The sequence below is a fragment of the Ctenopharyngodon idella genome, chromosome 18 (assembly GCF_019924925.1).
Source record: "Ctenopharyngodon idella isolate HZGC_01 chromosome 18, HZGC01, whole genome shotgun sequence".
NCBI lineage: Eukaryota > Metazoa > Chordata > Actinopteri > Cypriniformes > Xenocyprididae > Ctenopharyngodon > Ctenopharyngodon idella.
The window spans coordinates 6,503,922-6,517,473 of NC_067237.1; the positions used below are offsets into that span (position 1 = coordinate 6,503,922).

Consider the following 13,552-nt stretch of genomic DNA (forward strand, 5'->3'; position numbering starts at 1 on the left):
TCACAGCCTGTGAATAAATGTCAATAAAGCTTAAATTAAATCTGTTCATCATATAGAGCCATCGAGTCTCTTCAGAGAATTTGGACTAAACCACTCAATTCATATGGATTCGTTTTACGATCTCTTTATGAACTTTTTGAAGCATCAAAGTGGTATTTGTGTAGCTCTCAGCTTTCATCAAAAAGATCTCCATTTGTGTTCCGAAGATGAACGAAAGTCTTAAAGGTTTGGAACGGCATGAGGGTGAGTAATTAATGACAGAATTTTTATTTTTGAGTAAACTATCCCTTTAAGCATTTTGCTTTCCATTCCACTTGCCCCGCCCCCAGACCTACATAGGACATCTGACATTTCATACAGTTGACTGATGATGCATATGATGCAGGGCAACAACTCAATGCATAATATAGTCTATAAAATGCAGTTAGAATGCCCATAAAATTCAAGATATGAAAGACAAAAGGCGATAGATTTGAACCCTTTGAAGCGTACAACAACACCGGTAAGATCAGAACATTCACTGCTAAATTCAACCGTGCTTTCGCGCTTTGGCAGAGATGGACGCGCTCAGTGCTTTTCATATAACAACTATTCAGTGTTTTCAACCACATAAAGTTTATTTTAATTTCAAGACATTTAAATAAATAGACTACTAGACAAAAATACACTCAGTTACATTTATGTTCCTGCCGGCTGGTGCCCACACTCCACAACCGAGCACGCGCACGTAATATCTGAGCCATCTGAGTAGAGCCATGAGGACACTATATTTGAGAGCGTGCGAATTTTGTGGAGAGATTCGTGCTGCACATTACATTTTTGCGCTCTCACGTGAATGTATTACATTGATGTGCACTCGACATGCATCGTTAAAAAATGCCTAACTAATCAAGTGAATTATAAAACGAAAAGAATGTCGCGTCTGAAAGCTGCAGTTGTTTTTTATTGGTTAAAATGAATGGAGAATATCTCATGTTTTTCCGTGGGTGCTTAGAGCTTATATGGCCTATAGTTCATTATGGGCTATAGTTAAGAAGTTTTTGAATAAAAAAGGAAAAACAAAATAAAAGTGATACATCAGTCATACTGCGCTATTGTGCCTGCGTGACGCGTCGCCCCCCACATTAATAACAAATGTGCACATATTGTGAATTAATTTAATAAACTTATTAACCTTGCTTTCTTGCCTTAAGTAAATTAATTTCTTTAAGAAAATGATTTATAAAACATCAGTTGACCATATTTTACTTTCAATTTCATATTTCCATATTGAAAAAAAAAAAAAAAAAGAAAAAAGAAAAATCAAGATATAGTTCATGGTCCAGAAGTTTGTGTAATAAATTCTATGTTAAATCAAATAAAATATTTCTTTCTGAATCTACTTTTTGTAATATCTGTTTGATGCTTTACACAATAATGACTTCAAATGGTCTTCTGGGGGTAATTTCTCAGCCAAATTTGATGTACGATAAATTTGTGATTAATTAATCTCCACATCCCGTAATTAATTAGATAAAACATTTTCATCACTTCCCAGCCCTAATTTTTATCCTTTAATTTAAACTGTAAAATATTTGTATTTAATTGTAAATAACATGCAGTTAGGTGCTGCAAAACATTACATTCAGTTTGCATTTAAGTAAATTATTTTACAGTATATTTAAGAACTATTATATTTTAAAAAATAGGGTAAAGTGTACTACATAAGGGACTAGCAGGTTAGCAAATAATAGTATTGATGACTTATGAAGTTGTCCGTAACTGATAATCTACCCCACTGCCAAAACTTTGGAATCGCACTTCATTCATGTACGTGCAAACTGAGAAATGATACATCCATGCCCTGTTCCAGGTTTGACGTCATTAACAGCAAAACATTGGATCTCGCATGTGTTGTAACCTAATATGATACGCCAGTCATTTTCCAATATGTGGAATGGAGGATGATATTTAAAAGCTACAGCATATCCAATGGATTCATAAGACATGGAATATAGCGTACAAATCATATGAATGTACTGTCGTTTTGTCCTTCTAGGAGCTTGACAGTCGTTGTCACTGCAATGTGGAAACTGTTTAAAAAATTTAGTTAGTCACACAAGAGAGATTAAAATGATCATTAACCTTGAATATTCAAAATGCTATTCCCCTGAAATGGATGTTTTTTGGAACATCTGTTTGTTATCTGAGATTTTCCAATGCTTCAGAAACATCCAGTCAGTTGTTCTTACCATGTAAAGAGGATACTAGCATGGAGTGTCACCTTTGTTTCTGTGCACTGCTGTGAGGGATAGTATTGGGCATATAAACACGTTTTTAAAAAGAAGGTTTCCAAATGAGGCCATTTAAAGGTGAGATTAACTGGGGAATTGCGGAACAGATGTACGCTGAAGTGACGGTTATTCTTGCAGTTATTAAATACTCAGGCCCCAACTGTCACCAGGCAAATAACTTTCATATTAGGAGAACTGTACCTTAGTGAGAAATTAAAGATGATAAGGCTCATTCCAGATGCAATGGAATATTTTTACCATGATGACTTCCTGAGTTTATAACCCTTTGAGGAAGTTATTACTGTAACTACAGAATAATCATAGTTTTAATTTTACTTTGGCGATGACAGTTCAATTATATTCCTCCACCGTGCTCACAACATACAGAATATGTCTATACACAAGAAACGTTGCTTAGAGCTCTAAACACATTTTAAATATAATGTTTGCTTTACAAGGGGACTATTTTAAATGCACAGGAGAATTCCCAGGCATTAATTCTTTACTACTGTATCATATTAAGCAGCATATTAACAGGTATTCTGACAAGGGGCTTCAGGTGCTATTTTGAGACATAGTACATCATATTAAATTACATATCATTTAGCAGACTCTTTTAAGCCAAAACGATTTGCTGCGCATTAATTGGACTGTCCCCCTGGAGCCCAAGTGCCTTACTCAAGGACATAATGGTTACTGAGCAGCTTTATGAAATTATTAATACTTAAGTTCTCAAGTCTGTCTCCCATACCTGGAATTGAACCTTTTCTAGCACAGACCCTGTGCATTAACCATTGCTTACATCCCTCATTAGTTGTTAAAACCCTAAGCCTGCTGTGTTATTACTTTTAAAAGTGACCACACCTCCGACATTAAGCACCAAATGCAAGTAAAAATCTGTGTGACACTGTGTTACTCGCCAGTTAAGTTCAATTTTCAATTTAGGTTTATTGGTCGAAAACAATGCATGGTTGTGAGAACACAATATGGCTTAGTGGAGTTATATAATCGCAAAGGCTGCAGTGTATTATATACACTAATCAGGCATAACATTATGACCACAGACAGATGATGTGAATAACGCTGTTTTTCTCTTCATCACGGCACATGTTAGTGGGTGGGATATATTAGGCAGCAAGTGAACATTTTGTCCTCAAAGTCGATGTGTTAAAAACAGGAAAAATGGGCAAGCGTAAGGATTTGAGCGAGTTTGACAAGGGCCAAATTGTGATGGCTAGACGACTGGGTCAGAGCATCTCCAAAACTGCAGCTCTTGTGGGACGTTCCCTGTCTGCAGTGGTCAGTATCTTTCAAAAGTGGGACAAGGAAGGAACGGTGGTGAACCGGCGACAGGGTCATGGGCGGCCAAGGCTCATTGATGCACGTGGGGAGCGAAGGCTGGCCCGTGTGGTCCGATCCAACAGACGAGCTACTATAGCTCAAATTGCTCAAGAAGTTAATGCTGGTTCTGATAGAAAGGTGTCAGAATGCACAGTGCATTACAGTTTGTTGCGTATGGGGCTGCATAGCCACAGACCAGTCAGGGTGCCCATGCTGACCCCTGTCCACCGCCGAAAGCGCCAACAGTGGGCATGTGAGCATCAGAGCTGGACCATGGAGCAATGGAAGAAGGTGGCCTGGTCTGATGAATCATGTTTTCTTTTACATTACGTGGATGGCCGGGTGCGTGTGCGTCATTTACCTGGGGAACACATGGCACCAGGATGCACTATGGGAAGAAGGCAAGCCAACGGAGGCAGTGTGATGCTTTGGGCAATGTTCTGCTGGGAAACCTTGGGTCCTGCCATCCATGTGGATGTTACTTTGACACGTACCACCTACCTAAACATTAATTGTTTCAGACTATGTACACCCTTTTATGGAAATGGTATTCCCTGGTGGCTGTGAGCTCTTTCAGCAGGATAATGTACTCTGCCATAAAGCAAAAATGGTTCAGGAATGGTTTGAGGAGCACAACAACAAGTTTGAGGTGTTGACTTGGCCTCCAAATTCCCCAGATCTCAATCCAATCGAGCATCTGTGGGATGTGCTGACCAAACAAGTCCGATCCATGGAGGCTCCACCTCGCAACTTACAGGACTTAAAGGATCTGCTGCTAACATCTTGGTGCCAGATACCACAGCACACCTTCAGGGGTCTAGTGGAGTCCATGCCTCTACGGGTCAGGGCTGTTTTGGCAGCAAAAGAGGGACCGACACAATATTAGGAAGGTGGTCATAATGTTATGCCTGATCAGTGTATGTTCTTTAAAAACCAGGCAGCTCATGATCCAGTGTTTTCAGTGTCACAGAGCGGTTCGGTTTGCTGTAAATGTTGCTCCACATGAACTCCATTCCTGCAAGTGCTGTGAGTTTTGAGTCGGTTATAACATGCATTTCAAAATGAGACAAGTGCTAATCATCTTCCCAAATTTGTAATCAGAATCATTTATAAATGTATTGTCCATAAAAGAAAAGCTTTAAGAAAAAAGCTTAAGAAAAGCCTGTGGTTTTCCACCAAAATAAAAGATCTATGGTTTGAAAGAGAAAGCTGTGTAAACACTGTATGATTTATAATAGTTCTTTACAATTGTTGCTTGTCAGGCTGTACGAAGATGATCCCCCGCTGCAAGTCATGTCACGCTGTGGGTTCTCAGTTGTCATTAATGTCAGACTGTATGTCAGTCAAAACACGTTGAAAATGGACGCACGCAAGAAGACTCGTCCGGAGATTTACATCATCAATCCGTGACGCGTTCACAGTGATGTGAGCTGCATTTACATGCGGGATAGAAATGGTGGCTTAATTTTGATCATGGCTTTTCTTAAAAAAGAAAAATGGGAAAAAATCAATGACGTGTGTGTGGAACAAGTAGTGGTTTGTTGCTGTCTCACTATCAGGTTCTGTGCTCCTATTGGTTTTTGATTCGACAGTTGTCATAGAAGAAGCCACAGTGCAGGACTGCGTCTGAGGTAAAATTTGATCACAGAGGTCATTAATCGGCTGTCGGAGAACATGTCAAACTATCGATCAAAGACTTCAGATTTTGGCCTAGGATCAGAGGAATCTTTTAGGATTCACAAAATTTGCCTCAGACAGCCAAATTTTGGCCAAAATCATACAGTGTGAACCCGGCTTAAGACAGCCATAAATGTTAGAATTGTAATTGTTCTGTTGTTACCATTATTATTGTTATTATTATTATGTTTTTTTTTTTTTTTTTTTTTAATAGTACAATAGTGTTATTACTATAGTAATATTTTAATACATATTTTTTACTTTTAAACTATCAAAAAATAAATATATGTAAATATGTAAAAATATGCATCATTTATTATTTACTGTTCTTATTTTAGTTTATTTTTAATGGGTTTCATAAAAGCAACAATGTGAATGTGGCCTGATGTGGAGAGTTTTAGAAAAACATAATTATATACTATATGACAAAAAAACAATACATGACAAAATAATTGCAATCTGATTTTTAGGTTTTGGGCTTTTAATTTTGAGTAGCAGGTGGCTTGGCATGCTACCTCTTGTTAAAACAGTCAATTAGTTTCTCTGGCTCAAAAATACAGTAGGGTAAATGATTTAAATTGACCATTACATTAGAAACTATTACACTAAAACATTAACATTAAAAATTCAACTAAAAAACATTGTTTTATATTCAACAACAGCAGGATTTAACTAAATATTGAGCTTCTAATTAGACTGGTAAATATATATATACACACACACACACACACACACACATATATATATATATATATATATATATATATTTGACCTGTGAATCAGACTTTTCAATGCCACATGAGATTGATTAATGTCTCAGATTACACTGCTATAAAACTGTAGGCACATAAAAATATGATGATCTGCATTTTATAAAACTGACTTAAATTTTCAGTACACCTGCATTTTGAGAGCTAGTTCATTTAGAATGTAAACTGTAATAAAACCTTTCTTTGTTGTGGAAGTTATCATCTTCATATTTAGTCACTGTTGCTATTGTAACAGATGTTTTTCTCGACTACTGGGAGAACAGAAAAGGATTGACTTTGATTATTCTTGCATAAAAGCAGTATTCAAGTCACCTATACAGTCATGTGAAAAGTTAGGACACCCTATTGAATTCCATGGTTTTCTGTATCAGGGCATGATTTAAAAAAATCATCTGGTCCTTGGCAGGTCTTAAAATTTGGAAAATCAAACCTCAGATGAACACATGACATATTACACCGTATTACATTATTATTATTTTATTTTTTTTTTTTTGGCAAAAATAAAGCCAAAATGGAAAAGCCATGGAGGACAATCTTAGGATACCCTTACATTTAACATAGGAATTAAGAGGGCAAGTCTTAATCAAATGCCTTTGATTAACTGATTACCAGCAAGTGTGATCACCTCTATAAAAGCTGAAGTTCTGGCAGTTTGAGCTTCTGGAGCCTTCAGGTGTGTGTTAACACAATGCCAAGGAAGAAAGACATCAGCAATGATCTTAGAGAAGCAATTGTTGCTGCCATCAATCTGAGAAAGGTTATACGGCCATTTCCAAACAATTTGGAACCCATCATTCTACAGTGAGGAAGATTATTCACAAGTGGAAGACATTCAAAACAGACACCAATCTTCCCAGAAGTGGACGTCCTAGCAAATTCACCCCAAGATCAGACCGTGTAATGCTCAGAGAAATTGCAGACAACCCAAGAACTACAGCTCAGATTCTACAGGCCTCAGTTAACAAGTTAAATGATAAAGTTCATGACAGTACAGTTAGAAAATGACAGGTCAAGTATGGCGTGTTTTGAAGGGTTGCCAGAAGAAAGCCTCTTCTCTCTAAAAATAACAAACCATTAGACTTCTAGAGCAATGTCCTTTAGACAGACGAGACGTGGAGATGTTTGGCCATAATGCACAGAGCCAAGTTTGGTGAAAACCAAAAGAGCATATCGGCACAAACGCCTCATACCAAAAGTCAACTCTCACAGTCATTGAGTCGGCTATGAACTCCTCTGTATACCAAAGTTTTCTAGAGTCAAATGTCAGGCCATCTGTCCAACAGCTAAAGCTTGGCCAAAATTGGGTCATGCAACAGGATATTAATACGAAGATCACCAGCAAATCTACAGCAGAATGGCTGAAAAAGAAAAGAATCAAGGTGTTGCACTGGCCCAGTTGAAGTCCAGACCTCAACCCAACTGAAAAGCTGAGGCGTTAGCTGTGCATTAACAAATGCCCACAAACCTCAATAAACTGAAGCAACGTTGTAAAGAAGAGAGGGCCAAAATTCCCCCAGAATGATGTGAGAGACTGATAAAGTCATACAGAAAGTGATTATAAGCATTTGGATCTACAAGCATTTGAATCATAGGGTGTCCTAACTTTGTCATCCATGTTTTTTTTCCATCTTGTCTTTACTTTTGCTAAATAAATAATGACATGGTGTGATATGTCTTTTGTTGTTCATCTGAGGTTTTATTTTCCAAATTTCAAGACCTGCCACGTACTAGATGATTTTTTTTTATTATGTCCTGATACGGAAAACCATGGAATTCAATAGTGTCCTAACTTTTCCACATGATTGTATATGCTGAACAGGAAATTCGTCACAGCCGTTAGTAAATACTGTTGTCAATCCCAGAAAACAGATTGTGTGTACATAGCTTCCCCAACATTGTATACAGCGTCTGTGTCCTCCTCTCTGGCACTGTCACATATAGCTGTTTTAGCTCCACCCTGTTTATCTGCGTCCCGATTAACCACTTTAGAACCACTGAATTGGCTCTGCATCTCCGATCAATATTAGTATATTTGAGAAGGTGCTGTGCTGCTTTGGCATTCGTGGCACGTGAACCGGCCACTGTGCTGCCTCTGGAATCATCTTTGGGTGGTTGTGGGAGACCAAGGCGGCTGGGCCGAGCGCTGCTTATTAAACAGGATGAATGACTAAACAGCTCGCCCGTCTGCTCATTAGTGTCTGCAGAGAGAGAAAAAGTATTACGGGCACCAGGAGCAATAGACTGGACCATTACAGTTGCCCTACTTCCTATTCGATGCCTGCCGCAGCATGCCATGCGTGCCGATATCAGACCGCCAGCAGACTTCATTCGCACCGTGGGTGCCACTCCTTCGCCCAACAGTCTTTTTAGATGCCTGTTCCACTTCATTTTGTAGCAGAACTGATTTTACCTTTTTTAAAACAGCCATTTATTGGTCGTCCCATGCAGAAAAGCTCAGCCAGCACCAATAATGTTGGTTCAAGGGTTGTTAATTCAATTCCTAGAAACAGTAGAGTGAGTTAATTACACAGCCATAGCACTAAAAGCGTGTGCTAAAGTATTTAATGGGAAGGTACAGCCTATTCTCTCCCATCATCCGTCTGCATCTTATTTTAGGTGCTGCCGCCAAGGGACGTGATAATTTCAGAAGCGGGTGGAAATCAGTCAAAATTTGGCATGACGGACAGATTCGCTGCCAAAAAGAGAGGAGAGTACAGGTGTTTGTCAATTATTAAAATTGCCTAAGATTTAATTCCGCCGGCTTACATTTTAATTAAATTTCTATCTCCCTTAATAGATTGCATTCCATTCTATTAAATGCCTAGCAGGTGTCGCAGACAGACTCTGATATCTTGTCCTCAGAAAAACATCAAGCAAGTGTCAAACCTCTTTTGAAAAAAGCAGCGAGGAAATCGTCAGCAGCTGGACTGGCAAAATCAACTCGTGTGACCAGCAGACTGTATACAGCCTTCCAGAACAACAATAATTTGGCTGTTTTAGCATAGCAAAATGCTAAACCACATTGTGAATACTCACCGCAATAAGCATAAGGTCTGCTAGAAAATAAAAAGACATCAGGGAATGTAATTTCAGTTTTTATAATAGCATGCTAGTAATGCCTACTGTGTGTAAGTGCAATCTTAAAGAATTAATGGTAACATTTTACAATAAGGTCTCATTTGTTAACATTAGTTAATGTATTAATATACAATGAGTAATACATTTGTTACGGTATTTATTAATCTTTGTTAATGTTAGTTAAAAATTCCAGCTGTTCATTGTTTGTTCACAGTGCATTAACAAATACAACATTTGATTTCCATAATGTATTAGTAAATGTTGAAATTAACATTAACTAAGATTAATAAATGGTGTAGAAGTATTTAGTCTTAGTTCTTGTTAACTAAAGCATTTAACTAATGTTTACTAATGAAACCGAAATTCAGGCTTTTTTTCCCTGTCACAGTTGCTAGTTTTATCCCATAATTCTGACTTTATTCCTTGCAATTCAGAGTTTATAACTTGCATTTCTGACTTTTTTTCTCGCAATCCGAGTTTACATCTCGCAATTCTGAGTTTATAGCTAAACTACAAACTGTGAGGGGAAAAAAAAGTCAGAATTGTGAGTTTTAAACTCAGAATCGCAAGGAATAAAATCAGAATTAAGCCTTCGCAAAGACCCGCCCCCCTTAGTTACTGTTGCTTTGTCCAATAAGCTTTGGCGCTGTCACGCCACACATCATGTTCTCACAGAGGGAAAAATACATCGGAGAGCAAAGAGGATGAATTAACATTAGAAGGTACACTGTAAAAAGTAATACGTTATATCTACTCAATAAAATTGTGGCAATTCTTATTTGTTGAATTTAATTAATAATATTGCTTGTAAAAGATATTAAATCTCTCTTATCACTAACAAGACTGACTTTATTTCTGTCATTTGTCTACCATTCTTTTTGAGAATTAAAAGAGGTTTAGATGTTAATGTTCTATTGAAAATATTTGGTTACCATTGTGGTGATCAGTGTTTCCTGGGCAGTTGAACGTTGCTTTTTGTGTCAGTTTGTGGTTTTTACAACAGTGTTTATTAAAGCACATATTTTTTTTGCAAAAGAAACCATGAAACGATCAGATGAAAAAGTTTTAACAATCTTAAAGAAAGTGCACAGATGTTCACTAACAAAATTTTGTGGGCACAGATCAGACATTTTTAATTTTCTTTTTTTTTTTTTTTCACTGTTTCAATCACAAAAAGACGGGGTTTTTTTAAGTTCAAGTCTACTGATGTTAATTTATTAACTCTCTTGTCTGGTTTGTTTGTCTGACAAAATGGCGGATTCAGCATCATGATTGGTCAGATTGCCTGTCAATCAAACTTCCGGTTAAGGGTGAATTGCGAGAAATAAACTCACAATGTAAATAGTTACAAATGTGAAAAATATACATTTCCAAGAGTAATGTACTCAGTCAGTGAATCGCTCACAAGTGACTCTCCCCTGTCTTCCAGAACAAGAATTATTTGGGTGCTTTTGAAAAACAAACCATTTCCAATATGCGCAATTCAAAGAATCTAACTTTAGAGTTGTGGAGGGGAAAGATTTTCAGCAAATAACAACTTAAATTTCAGTCTTTTCCTCACAAAAAACTTGTTGGCAGTGGAGTTAGATGTGATATATAGTGATATATATATATATAGGTACTATACATTTAGACTTCAACCTAGAGCAGAGCTTGAAAATCTACGATTCACTATCACCAGGTGACATCCATTGCACTGTATTAATTGATATTTGACTCATTATTTGCAAAATGTTGTCCCCCGCACAGTTTATTTACTCGAGGGCTTGAACCAAGCCCTATGAAAAGACATTGATATGGTTCACAGAACAATGGCAAGCTCTCGCTGTATGCTGGGTCTTGGATATGTTGGATTAGCACATCTTTAATTGATGTGTTCAGGCTCACCATCAAGCGCTTGACATTCACAAGTGATCTGTTTCATTACAACTGAAAATCTCAGAATTCATTTGGGACTCTCTGACATTTTGATGTAATTCTGTGCCATTTAGTGTTGCTTCTTTCTCAGAACCGACATAACAAAGGATGTCATTTAACTGGAAAAATATGGAGATGGAAATAATTTATTGATACATATTTAAAGCCTCTGTTTTTGAAGCTGTTTGGTGAAAAAAGAGCTTTTTTGCTCAGCAAAATATTGATCAGGTTGTAAAATTAGCCTGTGTTGTAAACCATCACATAAAAGGCAAGTTGTTAGCTTCTTTCAAAGGGAAGATATTTAATAATATATAATTTACTGAACTAGCTGCATTTGATAATTAGCTTAAACCTAATCTGACTTTTATTTTTTAAAAACTGTATGAAATGAATCGAGTCTAACCCAAATTTACAATGTTGGGGCAAGAAATGTATAGCTATGTATGTATAGTTTTAGTTCATTCATGAAACACAAGCAGACGACATTTCTCTTGGGGGGAGGGGGTTTGTCTCCCTCGGTCCATTTGCGATCACGTTCTGGGGGATTTCACCGGTTGCACCGCCCAAAGAATGGCCCTGGTTACATTACCTATAGATAAAGCTAAAATGCCCTTAGCATGCAAATTTTGCCCTTAAAAGATCAAGTCAACATCAAAAGGCATTTGTAACCTATTTTACTTAAGTGATGTAACATTTCTGAGTGATATAACATCTCTCAGTGATGTAACATTTTACTTCAGTGATGTAACATTTCTGAGTGAAACAGGATATTCAGTGAGAGAACATGATTTAATCCATCAGGAACTGATTGGATTGGGAAGTCAGGAGGTTGGAGGGATGAAGCTGAAAATGTTTGAGATATTTGTGACAAATCGAAAGTTGTTTTAGAGGTGGAACATGTTATTTTGTTTTGATGAAAGTTTATGAAGACATTTATCGTTCTTTGGAACAATGTACTTGAGGAATTGTTTACCAGAAACATGCAATTAAAGGGTTAGTTAAAAACTGAAAATTCTGTCATCGTTTCATGCCGTTCCAAGCCTTAATTTCGACTTTTGTTGATCTTCGAAACACAAATGATTTTTTAATGAAACCTGAGATTACTGTCCCTCCATTGAAAGTTCATTCACTCAAAACTGTGACAGTTCAAAATACAGCTCAAAAGTGCTTGCTTAATGTGCGAGAACCAATGAGGTTTATTCTTGTGCATCAAGCAAGTGCTGTTTAACTTCCATTTACCGTGTTTGATGAGCTCCATATATGTGCATTGATCAATGTTAATACGGTGCAGAAATAGATTTCTGAAAAAAAACATTGTTGAAAGTGGATTGGACCTAGTGCCACAACAAACTTTTATCCAATCAGCTGTAGGGGGCGTATACTCATGATGGGGGAGGAGAGAGAGTGAGCAAGAGGGAGATTTGAAGACTGTAGAAAGAGCATGGCTGAAAGACATTACAAAAAAGAAAAGGTCAGAGGAATATATCAGGCAAGAGCTTTAGGACCTGCGTTAATATAAGAAAAGCTTCCCAATGCTGGAGAGATCGAAGCGGGAAGGCCTGAAAACGGAGGCTGAGGGTGCATTGTTCTATCCTTGTTTGTCATCTTTGCTTTATTTGTCGCAAAACTTTATTTTGCTTAGCTTCTGCTATAAAGAAACACCCACTCTTGCATTGCGTATTTGTGCATTTTGGGGCGGAGCAATGTAGGGAGGGGTGTGTTTGTTTGGATTGGGGGGCTTGAGCCCCTGCCCCTTTGATCGCGAAAGTGAAAGTGCCCTTTGCGGTCGCATTGCTCCCCCCCGGAATGCCTCCCTGCCCTCACAGAGGTCTGTGCACGCTACTGCAGCAGTGTGCCGTGTATGTATTGGCAGTAGCAAGTCCCGTACTTGCTCTACAGCAGCAAGCAATAAAAGCAGCTGCAGCGTAGCAGATCTATTCTGCCGAAACCAAACATATCAACATTGTCATACCCATTAGCACTCCGAGAGTTGTCATGACAGAACTACTTTTAAGAACGTAGATAGGCTCAATTTTGATGTTGACTTTTTAAGATAATATGCATTTAACATTCAGTTCCCTCGCTGCAGTTCATTGGGTACATGATTGAATTTTAAACTCGAATTTAGTTGAATTTTACTTATTTTTAACTAGCACCAGCAGAGCAAATGAAAATGATGCAAAACTTGCTAAAGATGTCAGCATCTAAGCTGACCTGGAAGAAGCAAATCTTTACACATTACACAGGAAGTGAATTGTGCTAGAGTCAAATAATTGCCCAGACTACATCTTCAGGGCTGATAATTCCCAGCCAAAAGTCTTCATAAATTACCTGCTGCACGACAGTTTACCCTGCCCTCATTTCTCAGAGCTCAGCTGGCTGTGTATTATTAGGATCGTTTTCCAATTTCCGATCCCATTGCAGAGAATTTTTTTTTTTACCTAAGCAAACTCAGATATTTTGAGTGATATTTTCAGAATGAGTGTAAACAATGTT

General features: G+C 37.7%; 1 protein-coding gene across 4 annotated transcripts in view; it reads left to right on the top strand.

Annotated features, from left to right (window-relative positions):
* Window positions 1–13,552, top strand: part of cntn5 (contactin 5) — a 329,953-nt gene that overhangs the window by 303,200 nt on the left and 13,201 nt on the right. The window lies entirely within an intron of this gene.